Source organism: Oenanthe melanoleuca, chromosome 3 (assembly GCF_029582105.1).
Source record: "Oenanthe melanoleuca isolate GR-GAL-2019-014 chromosome 3, OMel1.0, whole genome shotgun sequence".
NCBI classification, from domain to species: domain Eukaryota; kingdom Metazoa; phylum Chordata; class Aves; order Passeriformes; family Muscicapidae; genus Oenanthe; species Oenanthe melanoleuca.
The window spans coordinates 83,106,370-83,123,756 of NC_079336.1; positions in this window are offsets into that span (position 1 = coordinate 83,106,370).

A 17,387-nucleotide genomic window follows, 5' to 3' on the forward strand; every position below is an offset into this window, starting at 1 on the left:
GGCATATTCATCTTCTCTGGTCACATGTAGACACTTTATTGGTACTCAGACAAGTACTTTGGCAAAATGATAATAGCAATGCTGGCACCTATCACCACACACAGTATTCTCAGATTGTGGTGGTAACAGCTTCTGTTTCCCCTTTTTTTTGTAGACTAGTGTCACTCGACCTCCTGTGGTCCATAGGGTATTGCTGTTGTCATCAGCAGTGACTGTTAAAAGGAAGGACACCAGAAACACAAAAGCATGTCAGGACTGAGATGGGGAAAGTGTGGGCATACACAGGAAAAAGCAGACAAACTTCCAGGGCACAATGACTACATTTTACCTCAACTGCTTGCCAAATGCAGTCCTATGCACTGTCATTAACAGAACCCAGTCTTAATAAATGTCAATTGTGTAGAGTTTTTCCAGGCCTTCATTTCACACATCTATTACTGACATCACACAAGGGCTGCTTTGAGGAATTTTTGATTGAATGTGCTGATACAGACTGCATCCAAAGCTATTTCCAGAGGACTTTTGGAAAAATACTGTTTGCAGCAATAACCTGGATAAAAGATGCATCTAGTATGTTTTACACATTATATAGCTGAAAAATACATTGGATAATTTGACACACACACTTACTTACTTTGATGCACTCTCCCTAGTTTTTTTGTATTACTGTGTACGTGGCCTCTGAATTTTGGCTTGGCAATGTATGAAGCTTATTACCTAGAACCTCTTTTTAATCAGTTTTATTTAATTATATTCAGATTTTAAATTTATGGGTTTTATTTTTCTGTCTTGACTCAGTGCCCAGTGAAGTCAGTGGAAAGTTCTTATTGACCTAAAAGGAAGTTGTTTGAGGCACTTTTGTGTGCCTGGTTTGATTTGACATTAAAGTTCTTTTTTAAACGTGTTCCCCATATTTAAAATGGGTTTGGAACTGTCAAAAAGTACTGAACTGTTTTCTGAATGCAGAGAAGTGACTAAAGAGCACTGCTTGTGAGAGCCTGCCCCAGCTCTCACTGAAATCAGCAGGAGCTGTTTCATTTACTGCAGGGCAAGCTGAGCTGGAGCTGAAGATCAGAATGACATTTATTCCAGGATTTATTCCAGAAAGTTAAAACTTCATATAAAAACCAGATGTTTTTGCCCATTCTGTGTCTTTATTGAGTTGGAGAGAAGGTAGGATCCCAGTGCTGGTCACAACTTGAATGAATTTAAATAAATGAATTTAAATTTCCAGAGTTCTGTGAAACTCTCCATTTTCATCTCAAAAAAAGAACAAAAGGAAAAAAGTAAACTAACTGCTGTGCAAAACCAGAAATAAGAAGGCCAAGTCCTCCTCACAGAATGATCTGTGGTAAAATGCTATGATTTTTAAATCAGCTTCATAGTTTGGAAGACTGATTCACTTTGAAAGGCTTAGTGTCATTAATGCCTTTGTCTCACTATGCTGGATAGTTATTCTCTGAGCCATGACATTTCTCTCAACAAAATCAGCACTCCAATAGTGCCTGAGGCTGTCCAAAAAGTCAAATTTCTAAAGGGAAAGGTCATGCATGTATGTCATCAAAATTAGTTTTACCATGAACTCATATGCAAATGTATTAAATATGGTATTAAAGCTACAACACTATAGTCTGCCTTGTTCCTTGTATAAAATCAAAGTAGAAGAGAGGTTAGAAGACTTTCTGCAAAACTATACAAGAATGCACCATGTTTTTTTTCTGGAGGGAAGAAGCCTGTGTCACATACAGAATACCATATATCTTTGGCAAACAGATGCTGTTTGGAATTCCAAGACTCTATTCTTGATACAAGAATGATTACTGAAAACCTTAATTCTATATGTGGTCTGCTGCTCATCTGCTGTACCCAGATTTCTTCAAGATAGAAACTTTTGCAAAAGCAGTTATACCACACACTGCTGATAAAATGTCTGAGTACTTTATCAGCTCTGCACACCTCGTTATCTTATGCTACTCTGCTGTTCTTAAGGAAAATGCTTGTTGTTTTCTCAGCTGTGAATATCTTCAGGACCTTCTCCTCCCATTGTCTCCTTCAGCAAGTGAAATATGCCCCTACAGACCTGAGCTGTAAGATTTTAATATGTGCCTACTAAGGCAAGGAAAATCAGACATTCCTAATACAAAGGAAGCCAGTGCCTGGCTGCTTTCCTCTTTTCTTAAAGCACCATATTACCACTTCCTGAAAAATCATTTTTTACTAATGAGATATCCTCTTGCTAAAATGGCCTACTACACCTCATATGTTTGCCACACCAGATGCATAAAGAATCTTTTTAATGGAAACAAGTTTCTTTTTTAAAAGGCCCTTCCTCCAAAAACCAGAGGGATTTATAATTTTCTGAATCCCCAAGCTTTTATTTTCTTTTGTCCAGTTTTAATAACATGGATGATAAACAATCTAAACTTTAATTCCCCAAATTATATTTTTAAGATTTAAAATCTTAATTTTCCTTTGGAAACACATTGCATACATTACATCTATCAGTGCCACTGCTGGGTATTTTTAATTCTGGATATTCACACAGCAGTTGGTTAGAAAATTCTCCTATTATTTCTTTTGTTGGAAGTATGTCAAGGGTAAGCCTTTTAGTAGGGACCTTTATGGGTCAGTATTTAAAGACCAATTAAAAAAGCTATCACCATGCAAAGACAAAAACAGCAAATAGCTACAAACACATTGGTCATGAAGGAAATGAAAATAAGAACAATGTACCAAATTTTGTTCATCATCTGAGAATCTGTTCCAGAGCCAGTTGCTTTTAAGATGCTTCCCTTTCAATTACATATAACAATTGGATACCATAACCAAAGGCCAGATCCTGAAAGTGTTCCCATGTATGGTCTCTGTTCACATGGAATTTGCCTGGGCTAACGTGATTCCAGTGGTGGTGGTGGTCCCTAGGTATTCACCAAAGCAGGTCATACAGCAGGTCAGAAAGAACTCACAGACAGGGATCTTAAGTCCAAAGAAACATCTAGGAGCAGTTTAAAAGAAATGAACATTTAGAGTGTGATGAGAAGAGAGATTTGCAGAGATTTCTTACTTAGTCTGGCTGTGCTTTCCCTTTCTTTTGCTAAGGCCTTATGAGATTCACCTCTGTTTTTGCCCTGGCAAGCTGATCAATTCTTTGGCCAGTTTAAGGCTATGATAATGCTGTAACTTCATTAATAATTGGTAAAAGCATTTTTAGGGAGTCCTGCAGTGATGACTTAGGGACTTAAATGAAGAAAATGGAAGACAGTGCAGGGAAGAAGTATGCACAAAAGAAAGGTACTTTATGGAAAGTGTGAAAAATACTCAAAAAAATCTCCTTCAATAAATCTTCTCCTCACTTCTAATACTGGAAAATTTCTTTCTTTTTTATCACTGCTTTCTGAGTTGAACCCCTTTTATTTGTGAAAGGAAACAATGATTTTTCCAGTGCTTTTGCTATGACTCACATTTCATTTGGAGATCACTGCTTCTATGTGTCAACTTGATTTTGCTCTCATTGTAATTCAAATGTTCGTAAAGAGGTTCCTCTACTGCTGCAGTGCATGGGAGACCTATTTTCTCATCCCTTCAGCACAATCACTACTTGTAAACTTGGGGTTCTAGTTTGATTTTTCAGAGTTTATTTGATTATTTTATGTATAATAAAGACAAGTAATTTTTTTCTGTATTTTGAAAATATTATAAGTATTGTAAGACTTCACATTTAGAAGGGCCTCTCACTGTGCCTTGATTTGCAATCAGTAAAACAGTTAAATAAAGTTTAATGCCAGAAATTTATCACATTGTGACTGGATAGAAAGTGGCCAGAACTCAAATTTTGTGAACTCTCAGCAATATTCTGATCCATATGAAAAGCTGAAGACTGTAAAGGTACCCGAGTCACAGATTTGCACCCAGAGGAGAATTCTCACTTTCTTGAATAGAGGGGAAAAAGGAAAGAGCAGGTCTGGATGCAAATCCCTCCTTCCTCCTAGCACAGCGGTGTCCTCAGAGTAACTCCACAGGTTAACTGCAGGTTTCTTCATTAAAGCTATTTTCAAGGGTTGGGATGGACACCTGCATTTCCCATCTGGCAAATTGCTCTTTGGCTCTTTGGCCTGTATGGGTCATTTTCTGCATTACAACCATAAACCCCTTTGGAGCAGAGTTTTCTGCTCTGAAGTCAGATATTTCCTTTCCCATAAAAGCTCATCTGTGCTTTCATGTACACTTAGTGATGCTGTCTTGATAAAGCTCTTGATGAGATGATGACTATTAAGGACACTGACAGGCTGTCCCTATAAAAGTACCACTTACTACCCTTCTTTACTTACTGCCCAGTTCTTCATGGAAAAAAGAGTCTTGGATGCTGTGTTGAATAAAAAAGAATTAAAAGGGAGATAATAGTAAAGATAATAAAGGAGGAAAAAATTGCTGTGAAAAAAATTCCTTCTTGCTTCCCAGGGAGGTAAACCAGAAAAGAAAACACTCATCCTTAAAGGGATATGTTAAACTGCTGCTTCTTAAGAAGATTGTTTGGGGAGAATGAAATGTGAAAGCTGTTGTATCTGTGGTATACAGCAGTCCAGAGCTGGTCAGTGTAGATGTCCTCTAAGAAAGAGTTACATTTATTTCTATGGCTAAAAAGCTGAAAGCTGATGGCCTAGGAAGGGGTAAAGCTGCTGCTCTCCTTGAGGCATTCATAATCCCCACAGAAGTTAATGACTACAGGGAAGTATTGCTCATGCAAAAACCAAGGGTCTCTACCCAAAGTCAGAAAAGCTTAATCCAAATTTTACATTCACTGGCTTGATCTTCAGATGCTTCCACAACTGAAACTCCTGCTACGCTGATTTGCTGGAATACCATTTAAACTTTCTTTTTTTCCTGACCAGTAGAACTTTCTTTTTTTTCACCTTCAGCCATATACTTTTTCTATGTACATACTGCTTAGCTACAGCATGGCCCCAGTACTTATTTCATATGAATATTTGGCAGCTTGAATGACTTGGAGTATGTGAAAATATACCTACCTGCCTTAGCAAAAATCCTGCTTCTAATCCAGACTCACATAAACTCTGCCTCAAAATAGATTGATTAATAATTTGAATCACTTTTTTAATTATGATTTAATACAGCAAATGGAAATTCCTGACTTGGATCATTTATGGTTTTCTACTTCCATGGTTTTTTTACCTTACTGAAAGACTTGGATTCTCATGATTAGTAATGTAGTGTTCATTTGCAGCAGAACAGAACCTTTATATTACATTGGGTCTCTTTGCTAATCAGTAAGGCATTTCTCTTCATATACAACCACTAAACATGGCATGTATTTATTCAGATTTCTAATGTCTATATTTCATGCTAGAAAAAAGTAACTGCTATTAAGAGTCAAATTATTTTGGATTCCTGATTAGTGTTAGCTACACTTACACACAAATTGGAATTTAAATATATTAAAAACATTCAGAATATTAAAGTAGTGCTTTACTAGCTGAATAAAATCAGCTTGAATACCTAGCTATAGGAACAAAAAGGCTTTTCGAAATAAAATTTTCATTTAAAATGTCACCTTGTGTTCGTAAGCTGGGTGATTGTTCCTGGGCATTCCAACCTTCACAATATTATGAAGGTAATGTTATTCTGAAACTGGAGGGAATTAAGTTTCTCAGCTCCCTAGCATCTCAGCTGTAAAATACTTCTACATGTGCCCTGTTTACAGCCACTAGGCTCTGTTTCAGATGCAGCAGTGAATCTCCTATTGGTATTGCTGGGAAGACATGCAAGCTTCAAGATCACACTTTAGGAGCTCAGTGTTTGCAGTTTCTGATTTGCACCTGTACTGCTGTGATCAGAGGCTGCCCCACAGATTTACTTGGCACAGAAATCCTCTTTGCTCATTACTTTGTTTAAACTTCATCTTTTCTCCTAGTTTTTCAGCACTTAGACCCTTTCTTTTTGCAGGTGCCTCCTTTGAGTCATGACAAAATTGGCAGATAAAAAGCTCTGCATTGCCTCCCACCCTGACAAAGAAAGATGACCTTCAGGGAGCAGCTGCAAGGTACGCAGGTGAAACTCCACCTCAAGTTCTGAGAATACTTTCCCCTTCTCATAGCAGGCAAGGCTCTTTCAACAGACAATAGGAACAGTGCCAATGATAGACTGAGATTTGTTTAGACCAGTGATAAAGATTATCTTTGAATTCTTTTTGGTAGGAAATTACAGTTTACATAATATGATTTTATTATCATTTATATGGTATTGGCAGGGCTGTTTCATGCCACAGAAATGCTATCTTTCATGACAGCATTTCTCAATCAGACTTCTTGAAAGCTTGCACACAAAACACTTGCCATCATCTACAAGCAGAAAGACTGGCAGGAGGGTCTTCTGTTTGAGAGGTGCTTAATTGAGGAGTTGGCACCTCACCCTGAACTGAAATAGCTTCAAGGGCATGCTGTAAATATTTTCCTATTGCCCAGCCTTCTCAGTGGGCAGGGACTTGGCAGGAAGCTGTATGAAGGGTGGGTTCTGTGGTCTGCTTATTTAACATCTATCCACTGTATGTACATATTTTACTGAAAGCTGCAGATGTCTCTGCTGGGCATCTGCTAGGTTTGCTGGATCACTTTTGCAAATAAACCAAGGATACCTGTAAATTTCAGACTGGTGCTTCTTTCTGGGTAGGAAAAAAAGATTTCTCATGATAGAGGAACTCTCCTTTCTGTTGAGGAGGCTGATGCTATCAAATGATGAGCATACTCCCTGCACTTGAAAAATGGTCCTTATACCCCAAAGCCAAAAATACCACTTGCTAGTGACCCTACTGTATTCCTACTGTAACTGCAACAAATAGACTGTGATACTGGAGATTGCTTTATGACTGTGATAGTTAGGCTGATGATGCATTGGAAATAGATCACACTGGTGAAATAAGATCTCTTTGTCATGGCTGACAGATATCTTACAGATAAAAGAAAGGTTTTCATATGTTGACCTTAGAAGAATCTAAAATTTATTAATATTTAAAATATGTAATAAAATAAGTGGATGCTGGTTTAACTCTGGCCTCATAGACTTGGCCAGAGAGGAGGAGCAAATGTGTTTAGCCATAGCTGAGCTGCAGAAAGTGTCATATATTTCACTGGTATATACAAATGGGACTGGGAGTCCCTAATGCCTTCTTTGAATGCACCCCAGAACAGCCACAGCAGTCACATAATCTACACAGCAGCTGAGTATGTTTTAAACAAAAATATTTTGAGAGATAATTCTACAAAGAATACAGCAATGGTAAATAGTACATAGGATATTATGAATAGGCCCAAATGCCTTCTTTGTCAGATTAGATATGGTGGTGTACAATCATTTGTATTCCCAGCCCAGTACTGCTCATTAGTACTACACTTACTGGCTTTTCAAAGCATTAAAAAAATGCTTTTAGCACAACAGCTCACTTCACTACTTGGTGTTCAAACGTGATGTGTGTGCCTGGAGCACAGCAGGACCATCTCCATGCTACTTCACAAGTGCAAGCTGCCAAAGATGATTTTGGACCCAGATCCCATGACCTTGGTAAAGTCCTTTGCAGCTAGCTCCACAGAAAAGACAGAGGTGCTCTAGTGCTTCATTTTATGCTAATTCACATGCAATGGGATATTCAGCCTTGAGATGGCCACTGCTGCTTATCTGCACAAAAGTGCATTTCAGAGCTGTTCTCAAAAGTTAAGAACGATGCTGCTCTGAACCTTTGTCCAGACATAATATTCTAGAATATGAAACTCAGATTAAAGATTTAACAAATCACTTTATGGATGCACATGTGTTGTATTGCTCAGTTTTGACAAACAGGACCAGTCACCAGCATCATTAAGGGCAAGTGGCAAGTTGTGCCAAGGGAAGTTCAGGCTGGGTATTAGGAAAAAAAATGTCTTCACTGAAAGCATTTTTAGGCATTGGAACAGCCTGCCCAGTGAAATTGTGGAGTCACACTCCCTGGAAGTGTTCAAGAAACAAGCAGATCTAGTGCTTTGTTATGTGGTGTAGTGGGCATGGTGGTATTTGGTCAAAGTTTGAAGACCTTGAGGATTTTTCCACCCCTAATTGTTCCATGATTATTTTGCAGTCTTGCAAGAAGATTCAAAACCCAAGGAAGAAATTTCTCATGCTGATCAAGAATTAAATGGAAACAGACTCCAACAGCTTGACAGCACCAACAGTAAAACAATTGCCAGACACTAGAGCTACCATATGTGGTGTTTGTGTTATGTTTGGAGAAACTCCATCAGAGAAACAGCTACTTCACAGCTTTGTTCTCATGTTCTGTTAGCACCTTGCATCTCCTAAAATTCTTGCTAGAGAATAAAAGTGTTTAATTCATAGCTACCCTACAAAAAACAGATGAGGTATTTTCTCACTGTTCACAGCATAATACTACTGTAACATTTTACTGTCAGAATCTAAAACCACCTACTCATTCCCACACAAGAAATCAAAAACAAACCAACTCATCCCACAAAACCTACAGAAGAAAAACTTAACTACATATTCCCAAATACACACAGGCATTAACCAGATGTTAAGACGAACTGGATGACCAAACATCCTTGGGAACTCAGACCACTAAGCCCTGCTCTAGAGGATTCAGCCCCACTTCAAAGGGTTCTATGGGTTGTTTACTAAAAGATGCCTTGATTAAAAAAGTGTCCCCAGACAGCATCCTGCCTATGAACAGCCAGAAAATACAAGATTGATGTAATCTGCTTCTCCACTGTCCTCTATCCTATCTGGCTGGCAGAATTAAGGTGCAAGCTAAAATTCCCAGCTGGCATGGTTAGACAAAAATGCCACAACCCTTCAGAAACAGCTGCTTGTTAAGCTGCCCTTTGGAATTCATGGCCCATCAGAAAAACACCAAGCCAATCATGTGCTCGTACCTAAAAGTCACTAGCTGGAATTTGGTTGAGTGGATTACAATGAAATAGAGATATATGGTTGTGGAGGGCCATTCTCCTCCAGAACTGCCCCTTTCCTCCACAGAAATGCTTCTATATCCTGAAATTAGGACTCTAATACATAAAATGTTATGGGGCCTTCTACAGAATTCATAGAAGAAAAAAACCTGTATTTGCTTAGCCTTCAAAAAACCTTTTTAATCCTTTTCCTTAACCTAAAGCAATTTTCTAAAACAACTTTGAGAAGGGTTGAATGACACACTGTATTATGCAATGAAGTACCATGCAATGTATATCAGTACTGCACCTTCAGCCTGTTTCCATGTACCAAAAATGTTCAGTCATCAGTTAACAGCCTGCCTCATTTCCCCAGTGAAGGCAATTTATTTACCACTAGCTAGAAATTCCAGCTCAGAAGCAGCTTCCCACTTATTGAAAGGAATACAGAACCAACAAGGTAACACAAAAAAATCAGCTCCTATTGTATCACTATATACCCACTAATGGCAAGCTGAATTTTTATTAAAGTTTTACTGGAAAGAAACTTGCAGTAACAGTAAATCAGAGGGTGATGGTATATAAAGAATACCACTTGTTCTGATATGCCACATTTTGTACCTTACACATACTGTGCAGTATCTTATTACACAGCTTGATGTGCAATTCCTTTACCCATTTTCAATGAAATAAATTTCATGGAAATTAGGTCTCTGACTACCCTTAGATATTTGCATCTCTAAATCAAATGAGGAGCAATACTTGGGAGAAAGAGATACTATACTGCACCAAGAAGTGTGTCAAAATCTGACTGTTAATTTGAATTTGAATCAAAATTTCATAGATTCTATAGATTCTTCTATAGATTTTGGGTTGCGTTTTTTCTTATCAGATTATTGATTTATTCAGCATTCCTAGTTTTACCAGTTTTATAAATATAGCATTTTTCGAGTGCAAATGTACTTTCAGATATAGTTGTTCTCCAAAGCACTGTAATCCTGTTGACCCATCTTCTTGACAAAATGCCCTACAGGAAGCTGGATACGCCTTAATCTTTGGCAGAACTGGGATAATACATCATACATGTTCAAGTAAGAACAAATGGAACTGATAGTTTGATGTATGAAGTGCTCACTAAATGTCAAAATTCCTATCTAACTTTAATCAATGCTGAAAGCTGACCAACTATACAGAGGAAATGTTTACACAAGGAAAACAGCTGCATAGCCCAAAGTATTAAGTACTGGTATGAAACTTATACACACACATAAAATGTTATGGAAAACTTTGAATGGATCTTGAGGGAAAAAAAATCCCATATGAAAACTCTGCTCTATTTGTTTTTCAAACTAACTAATTCCTTCACTAAAACACTTCTTGGGTCAAACTCTTGTCTTGGTGTGCCCTGGTTATACAGATACCAAAAGATTGCACACAGAAAGGACACACAAACACAAGTCATTTCCCAGCAATGTACATATGCCACAGCTCTTTTCACTGAGTTCCAATCCCAACCTGACACCAACTTCCTCTTTAGCCGTGGACAAATCAAATGAGTAGTTCTTATTTATCCATCTGGTGTGGGATTGTGCTCAGTGACAGAAGTGTGCACTTGTGTTCCACACACTTTTACTGTTCCTAGTCCTACCATTTTCTCCCTCAGTCCAAATGGGGACATTTTCATTATGAATATAAAGGCAGGAATAAAGCCAGAGCATATGGCACTTTATGGTTGAGCAGTGTTTATAGAATTGCATCTCACAGCTAGCATGTGACAAGCACATTTGTCAAAACCTGGCTAACCTGTTTATTCACCTCTAAAGAATCTTCAAGTCCTTGCCATATATAGTCTCATACTGGAAAGGAATTGAAACTTTCAAATATTTGCTTAAGTAAACTTAAACTTTAGAAAAAAAAGTCCCTGGCCCCCAGCTGTTTCTGAAAAAAAAACACAAAACCACAAAACTATCTTCAGAAATATTTAATAGAATAAAAAAGCATGGAGATTGCAAGCTGGTTTATAAGCTTAATATTTGCATGATCATTTATTTTTAATTCAGCTAAGATAAATAATTTTTAAAGTTTTATCTTTTATAATGAATATGACACTCTTTAAAAACTGTTTTTTTCTTTCTAATTCATGTGTCATAATACCCAGTCATCTACTTTTTCCTCAGTGCAACTATTAGTAGTGCACTTACTCCAAGTTCACCAGTAACAAATGCTTCTATGTTACTTAAGAAATCTGGACCCCCAAAAAAGGAGGGGGGGAAAGGTTCTGAATATTAGCAGCAAAAACTTGAGAAATAAATTGTTTTTGCTGTTCTCTACAGTTTTCTTAGAAGCCTCAAAGATTCACTTACACAGTTCACTATTTGTAATGTTTTAGAATTTGCCACAGAAATTAAATTTGAATACATTGACTTCTAGAACCTGAATTCTGCTGCCCTCATTAGCAGACACTTTTTTCTTTAGCTTTTCTTTAGACACTTTTTTCTTTAGCAGGAGTTTCTTTGCCCAGTGCCTCCACAACAGCACTGCAGGATGCCACATGGACTGTTGCCATGATGCACCCTTTTTTGTCCCCAGGGCAGCCCTACCAAATTATGTAAATACATACTGATCTACTTACCTGTCCACTATTTCTAAGCTAGGCTGGGAAATGTGCCAGTTGGGCGAGTCTCTGAATTTATATTTCACATACTCTGATGATAATGCAGCAATTAGTGTTACTAGTATTTCATTATCCAAATAAGGATCTATTTTAAAGTAGAGCAAGTCAGTCACAGCTTCAGGTTCACTTCAAATTCAGGCTGACACTTCATAAGCAAAATATGACCTATCAAAGATTTCTTTGGAACTCTAATAACAAACCAAACCAAACCAAACCAACCACTCTGAAAATCAGTAGAACTGTTCCCTTATATCACTTTTTTTTTACTTCCCATCCTTTAGGAAACAATGCTTTTGGAAGCCATAAAATAAAAGCTATTCATCACTGAAATATCATGTCATCACTTATTCAAAAGCCTCCCACAGAAAGACAGAAAATGTAAGATGTCAGAGTAAAGTCTTTGCTTAATCCAATTAGCATTTAAATATTTTAATCAATAAAATATGACAATTGGAGTAGGCTAGAAGCCAACTCCCTGAGAGCCATGACTTTTGTCACACATAGTCTTACTTGCACTGCTGTGTTACTGAACAGTAGTAAACATATCAGAACAGTAAATATCTATTACACAATCTAGCAGCTGTATTAACTTAAAATCTTTACCTTCTATGGCAGCAAGAGAAACAACCGAAAATCAACAGCAAGTAATGATTTCCTGGAGGTTGGGCTGGTTATGATAAATTTAAGATGCATGTGATGGGACCCATTAGCCAGTAGAAAATGGCAAATGGGAGTTCTGTGTGTTTGCATGTGACCTGAAACAGTTAACAATACTGATATTGGATCATCAGCACTGTGATGATGCAGAAAACAAACCCTCCTCAACATTTGTTTTCCCAATGGCAGCTGGCAGATGAGCACACAGCAAGTGCATTTGCTGGAAGTGCTGATGCCTAATGAGTCACTAACATTGCTAAGTTCAGTTTGCATCTTTTCGTGCAAAGAGAGAGACAGAAAGGAAGGAATAGTTTTGAGTTTTCTACCAGAGAGCTAGTCTGAAAATGGCTGCCTAATTAGGTAGTTATTTGGTCATCAAGTCACCAGTGCCTGAAAATCTACTTGCTGTTTATCACAAATGAATGCAAAAAAGGCAAAAAAATCAAATGTCAGTGATGCCTCCCTGAACTATGTAACAAAGCAACCTTTTACTAGCAATACCCACATGGAAAATACTTCATCCATCTCTTTCTTCACTTGCTTGGCAAAATTTCAGATTCTTCCAGGTTCCTTGAACACAGCTTTTTCTGTTGCCCTTAAGCACAAGTAAGCACACTAAGTAACACTGCCAACTCAGCACTTGCATTTTCTGCATTAGCCAGACATGATGAATACACATTCTGCAAAGTGAACTGTCGCCTCTCCCGTAAAAGTTGATAGAAAACCAGTTCCTGATGAAATTCAGATGACAACTTCATCCACAAAAGCACACATCTGGGAGGAAGACAAGCAGTTCAAAACCAACTGGTCTTCATATGAGGCACAGCTACAACTTCTATAAAAAGAAACACTTGGGTCTGTTATTTGTAAGGGCTGCCATCAGGCTTTCTCGTATTGTCCAACCAGTTCTGCTGATTGGGAGAGCAAAAATATTTTTGCTTAATAGCAAACCTCAGTGTGATGCACCAATGTTTTAGTTCTCTCATGATATCCAGGGAGGGTTTCCCTGTCACCACTATTCCCTTTTGCACCAGGCCACATTTATTTTCTAAACCAGTGATCTAGTGAGAAACTCTCAAGCAAAGGAGATATACATTCATGATCCCATGCTGAACCAGTGCTCACTGAATAGACAGTTCTATTAAGCAACAGGTAGGTCAGTGCTTGGGGAGCAACATGCCAAAAACCACTCTTGGATTCTCCAACATCCAAAGCAAATGACAGAAAAAGGCACATTTTTTAGGCTGTATATAATTACACAAAATCAGGAAGCCCAGTTCCAATTCAGGAAAAACAATGATTTGTCAAGGGAATTTCTAAAGACTTTGGTAGCTCCAGAATTTTATTCACAGCATAGAGGCCCTAATCATAAACAAAATTTTAACATTATAAAGAGCTTGTGCTATCATCTTCCAATGAATAATGAATCGCTCACACTGGGGAACCTCATGTATCCAGGAAACTTACAGCTTTTATTAGGAAAATAAAGCAACATGGTTCATTGCACTACTTTGAACGGCTGTCTTTCAACTTTTGCATATAGCTTTAATGACCACTGATAATACAAAGGCACCAGCCATTCTTGCTCAGAACTGTAGGGAAATTGGCAGAGGGTCATGGCCTAAGTGTCTCTGGGTGGAGCAGAAATGGAATATTTGTACAATCTGAGGCACTGCAGAGAGATGGGCTGATGACAGGAGTGATGCCAGAACAAGCAGGTACAAGACTTACCATTTGAAACCTGTACATCTCTTATTTTGAAGAAAAAACAAAAACAAATAAAAACAAACAAACAAACAAAAAAACAAAACAAAGCAAAATATTTGAAGGTTTTGGTGCAAGTCTGGGCCATTTTCAAGAAAAACTGAATGCAAAGTGGTCAGTGACATCCTTGTATAGAAGACAAATCTTTCTGGTTATTATTCTGCTGATGAAAGAACAGAATAAACCAAAGAGGGAAAAAAAACCACCACCACAGTTCTACAAGTAAACAATTAAAACAGTCTTAATGCTTTGGAACAGTATTGCCAAATGATCATTCTTGGATGGTCCTTTTTCCAGCTTCTGCAGCAGGAAGAGCAGAGTTAAAAAAAAAACAAAAAAACCAAAACATGGGAAAAACATGGGAGAATGCCCTGACACAAAAAGGACTCTTCAACCCTTTTTAATTTTCATCTGATTGGCTTCTCCAGTCACAGTGACATTATGTAGCTAATCTGCTCCCTTAATACTCTGCACCAAAATGTTGCTTACACTTAGCTCAGTAATAGTTCTGACCAATGAACACACAAAGGAATAGCAAGGACAGTGTAAGAATTCAGCAGCACCAAGGAAAATTCTAACCCTACGAAATTTGGCAGCACAAATCTCTTATGTAACCTGTGATTTAGAGGACAGGTTGATCATCTGGGAATATTACTGTGTTCTTCTCAGTACATTAAACAAAACTGGCAATTTTCCATTACAGATTTTCTTTTGTTTTTCACTGCATAATGTCTCAGGAAAGACATCCCATGATTACAAAACATTTTTAGCATCAACAATATATGACATTTTATATGACAATTCAATTATATTGAGGGTGTATATAAGTTTAATAGCTACCTTTAAGTGCTTCTCTGCCAAGGCTGCCTTGAACTGTGGTACATCTCTGAGGTTCAGGAGATGGATGCCTTGTGATATAAATTTAAAGCACTGAGACTTCAAAATAATGGTTGGGAAATAAGCTTTTCTGAAAGTTGAGTATTATATCAGCAAATTTTACAGATCTCTGGAACTGATACTCTCCTGAAGCTGAGGAGCTTTGACAGCCACAGATGAAAGCTCCTGAGAACGTAAAAACCACTAGAAAAACAAAAGTTTGTATCCATCATTAAAAAACCCCACCAAATCAAAACCTGTCCTCCTACAACAAAAACAGATTCTAACATGCAAAAGCAGCTGTCCAGTTGTAATACACAAATGTACAAAAGCTCAATTCACAAAATAATTATGAACCAAGCACCAAATTATTTAAATTCCTATTGTTCTTCAATCCTCAATCCTCCTTCAAAAGGAGTTATTCATTCAATGTCAATATATAGAGTGCAATAAACATTCAAATCATGCCAATTCATTCAAGAATTTTGATGCTTTTGGAATAGAGATACTGGCCAGTTTTAGAAGAGAAGTTTTATTCATAGAATAGCAAAAAATCAATTAATCTTATAGCACATATCCATAAAGGCTGAAGAGTTCAGGGATTATTGGAGAACCTGCCACTTGAAATTGTCAAACACACTTCTGAAAAGCTTTGCTGCAAAACTTGAAGCCAATTACAGACATTTTCTTCTCAGTCATATAAAGGATGTCATAGAGATATACACTAATATGAGAATTCCTTGATGTGTTAGAAAACAAGTGGCCACCACCAGGCTATGACCAGCTAGTTAATCCATGTACCTCCATACAGGTGTTCCAGTAAGAAAGGCTTTTACAAAAAAAAAGCAGCAGCATTCCTCTCTTCTTTTGAGAGGCCCAGCTCATTCCACTATCCTGACAAAGCTTCTCAGCAAATATAAAATGCCAAAAATAATTACCTCTTTAGCAACTTTAGGAAGCCAACACGTTTGAAAGAGAAACTTTGGTGATAAATGCTCAGCAATGGATAGTTAAGGATGACAGGAAATGTCAGAGAATCCCTTTCAGAGGGCTACTTGCAGAACAACTACAGCATGGCAGGAAGGCAACAGCAGAGACGATAACTGTATGCTCAGTGTTCTTCATTTTGCCCCACAGAAAGAACATTCATTTTTTCAGTTTCCATTAATGATGCAGTTTCCTCTGTAATAATATGAGAACAAAAGGAAACCCAGAACAGAGCATTGATAGATTTTCTGTTACAGCTGAAAGACAGTTGCAGAAGCATGAAATTGCCAAGAGGAGGTTGCAGGGAGGAGTAAACACTTAAATAGGTCTAGTAAAAACTCCATGAATTAAGAATGAATAATTCTTTGCTCTAAATTAAGAATGAATTCAGAATGAAGAATTAACCATGAATTAAGATGATCCTTTATTCTTAAAATACAAGCAAAAGGAGTAATTATTATGCTCCATAACAGAAATTACTTTAATAGGTAGAAACTAAGCAAAGGATGAAAGAATTGCAGAGCCACAGTCAGCCTCTCATGTTCAGAGATGACTTCTTGTATCAAACCAGAGCTGAAAAGCAGGCTGTCTGCTTTGATCTTTTAAATTTGACATGTAAATAAGCAATTGCATCAAGCATTTAAAAGATAGACTAACTTAGAAAATTATGAGACTGAGATACTTAGAAATTGATGCTCATTATTTTATTGCCTTGGGACACCTGATACCATATGTAGTCTCCTTGGAGGCTAACAAGGGCATAGCTGATCAATCCTAACACCTGTGCTGGTTTTGGATAGGGTGGAGTTAGTTTTCTTCACTGTTAGTGGCTTACTGGGGCTGTGCTCTGGATTTGTGCTGAACAGAGTTGATAATACAGAGATGTGCTTGTTACTGCTGAGCAGGGCTTACACAAAGCCAAGGCCTTTTGTACTGCCATACTGGTGAGCAAGTTGGGGCTATTTGGGAGGTTGGGAGGAGACACAGCCAGGACAGGTGACCCCAGCTGACTGAAGGGATAGTTCAGACCATATGACACCATGCTCAGTGGTAAAGTGGGAGGAACAAGGGACATTCTGAGTGGTGAGTTTGTCTTTACAAGAAACCATAACAGGTGATGGGGCCCTGCTCTCCTGAAGATGGCTGAACACCTGCCTGCCCATGGGAAGTAGTGAATTAATTCTTGGTTTTGTTTTCCCTATTAAACTGTCTTTATCCCACAAATTTTCAAGCTTTTACCCTTCCAATTCTCTCCCCAGTCCTGATGGTGGGGAGTGAGGGAGCAGCTCTATGAGGCTTGGTTGCTGGTTGGGGCTAAACCACAGCAATGCCAAAGAAAGAACTGGCAGGGCAACACACCAGATCTCATTAGCTTAACAATACTGTAGTCAGAAACAAAATGCAACAGGAAAATTCATTAAAATCTAAAGAGCGAGGTCATAATAGTTTGGGATGAGAATAATTACAAATACTTATAGGTG